The 3,048-nt window shown below is 38.6% G+C and overlaps 1 long non-coding RNA gene across 1 annotated transcript in view; it reads left to right on the forward strand.

Annotated features, from left to right (window-relative positions):
* Positions 1–1,951: 1,951 nt before the first annotated feature.
* LOC109378772 (uncharacterized) overlaps positions 1,952–3,048 on the forward strand; it is a 6,957-nt gene continuing 5,860 nt past the window's right edge. Inside the window, exon 1 of the long non-coding RNA XR_002123062.1 lies at positions 1,952–2,143. This is a non-coding gene — a long non-coding RNA (uncharacterized LOC109378772). The remainder of the gene's footprint in view (positions 2,144–3,048) is intronic.

Raw genomic sequence — 3,048 nt, forward strand, 5'->3', positions numbered from 1 at the left:
TTGTATCTTCTTTTATTTCTTTCTTCAGTGTTTTATAGTTTTCAGAGTACAGGTCTTTTACTTCTTTGGTTAAATTTATTCCTAAGTATTTTATAGTTTTTGAAGTGCACATCATGACTTTTGAATGATGTTCTTCACCAGAACTTACAGAAGCTCTTCTGGCACTGGTTCTCAACTATTGGCTATGCAATAAATTCAGTGTGGAGTTTTAAAAATTCCTGATGCCTAGGTCATCTCATATTCTAAAATAATTCATCCTGTGTGACTTTAACAGTGCTCCCTTTTATTCTCATGTGCAGCCAGGGTTGAGAATCACTGATTAAAGCATTTCTGCCAGATGTGAAGGACTCCCACAGTCCAAGGCTGCACTGGCTACTGGACCACACCTCCCTGGAGCCCCGCTACACTCAAACTGGGCTCCTTTTACATCTGAATAAGAACTCTGTGATGTTGTTTTCGCTCTCTTCCCCATCCTGCTCTCATCCTTCAAGTCCTAGTTCAAATCCCCAAGCCCCTCCGGGAGCCTCCCCGATCTAGTCCAGAGACAGTTCTCTCCTCTGCTCTGTTATTGCTTACTGCAGGCTGGTATCATTGGTTGTACCACCTCACCTAATACTGTGTCATTAAATCATCCAGTCTGGTTCTCCATGTTTTTTTTTTTTGTGCCTAAGGAAAGTACAAGGCACTTCATTTTGTTCCTTTCATAAATTCCCTTGCACTCATGCAGGAAATGCTTCAGGAGTAATTTGCAATTGATTTAGAGTCTTGGATATAAATTTTTTAAACTTTTTGAAAAATTTGACAAATAACATTTGCAATGTGCATTTTGTATGAGTGTTGTTGTATTTACAGGGGAAATATATACATGCAAATTTAAATTTTAAAATAGAAGGCTTTTACACTAATAGAAAGATCTGGAATCTCTCCTCTGAAGAACATAGAGAGTAGTTGCCATTGATTCATATCAAGCAAGGCATAATAAGGCTTATTTCTAGGCCTCGTGCATTTAATATTCATCTATTCTCCTTAAGTATGCTTTCTCAGGGAAGACGATGAGGGTAGGGATGGTTCTCATCTTATTTGTAGCTTTGGGAACATTTGTAGCAGTCCTGTAAATGTGTACAAATGTGGNCAGCCATCAACCTGTCCACTGTCCCATCCACATGTCATTGCCACCCTCCTCCTGATGCAATGTTTTTTTAACACCATCTATAAATATTCCAATGCTCTCCAGAATATAAGGACTTTAAAAACTACATAACTACAAGCCATGAACACTTTCACAAATCCACATATTTTCTTAATATAATAAAATATTGAGGAATCATATTTGAATAGAACATAGTTTTAACCTTCAAGGAATTTATAGCCCAATGGAACAGACAGACAAGGAAATCAGTGATGAGTAGAGTAGCATCATATTCCCGTGTAAATCATCTGATTTATGCTATTCTATGGGAGAGAGGAAGACAAACTGAGTGGCCAGGGAAGAGGATGGGAAGGAATTAAAGAAAAAGGAATGAAAGGGAAGGGAAGGGAAGGGAAAGAAAAAATAACAATTAAACTAAAGGGAGGCATTATTCCTGCTTCCTTCCTCCGTGAGCACGTGACCAACATGAGTTTGAGAGGAAGCGGGAACCCACTTTTTCTTCAATCAGTCTAATTTCCTCCTTGTGCTTCAGAGTGTGAACATATCACTTCCCTGAATGTAATTTTAGCATTTAAAGATAAATTTTCCTATAAAAAGTCTTCATCTCATGTTGTCAATGAGACTGAAAGCTCCTATAGCATAAGGAGACTGGACAGGATCTGTAGCTTACAATTCTCACAGCAAAATAACTATAGTAGCATCTCAATGACTAGCCCACAGAAGGATCCTATATACTGCTGGTTGAGGAGTATGAGTGGGAACCCCAAACATGTAAGTCTTGTGGTGTTTATGTTTCATTAACTTGTTTTCATCTTCTGTTGTTGAACCAGGTTCAGTAAGCAGAACAAGGACAGCATAAATCCTTATATATACCTGCCCTTTGGAACTGGACCCCGAAACTGCATTGGCATGAGGTTTGCTCTCATGAACATGAAAGTTGCTGTTGTCCAAGTCCTGCAGAATTTCTCCTTCAAACCTTGCAAAGAAACACAGGTCAGTTAACCTTCTGCATACATAATTCTTTACTGGGGGATTTTTCTTACGGGGGATATATNACAGGAAGGGGTGGAGAATTGGCATCAGTGGTGCAATGTAGCCCCTTGGGTAAATGCTGCAGACTAGGAGAAGCCTGGTATACAAGAAAGAGCATAGGGTAGGAGAGAGAAGACATGAGTTTGAGTTCATACTGTGGTTTTAGACAAGTCTTATGACCTTTCTGAGTTATAGGTCCTTCAGATATAGGGTAAACATTTTAGTGCCTATCTAAACTAGATTACCTTTCTTTTCTGGGAAAGCTCACATTACGATTCTTTTGATTGTAATAAGATGGAAAGGTCACTAAGAGAGAGAGGCTACCTAAAGCATTGTGTTCTGCCCTTTTTATAGTAATTGCAATAAAAACAACATTAAAAGTAACATATGCTTCTTACTATACACCTATTCTTAATGCCTTGTATTTATAAATGAATTTAATCTTAAAAATATTCTGTATTAGTCAGGATAGGCTAGGCTATTTCTCAATAACAGATTGGCCCTTAAGTCTGAATGGCTTTCCATAGCAAAAATTTGCTTCTTACTCACATTTGCATTTCCAACATGGCTTGTAAGTAGAGGATGAGAGTAGGACTCTCTGTTCCACATTTTACCTGAAAATATAGGCAAAAGAGGTTCCACTTTCTTGTAGCTGCACTGTCTGGAACACAATGCCTTCATGTGGCTTGGGAATAAAAAACTAGAGTGTTGCTCATTAGATTTTCAAATGTTTTGGCTTCAAAGTGACATACACCACCTCAGCTCACAGCCCATTCACAAAGTTGGTTTCCTTAACTTCAAGTGTCCTTGGAGATATGGGAGAATACAAGGATACTGGGTGAGCAGTGAATGTCTCTCCCACACAA

Source organism: Hipposideros armiger, unplaced genomic scaffold (assembly GCF_001890085.2).
Source record: "Hipposideros armiger isolate ML-2016 unplaced genomic scaffold, ASM189008v1 scaffold_3557, whole genome shotgun sequence".
Lineage (NCBI taxonomy): Eukaryota > Metazoa > Chordata > Mammalia > Chiroptera > Hipposideridae > Hipposideros > Hipposideros armiger.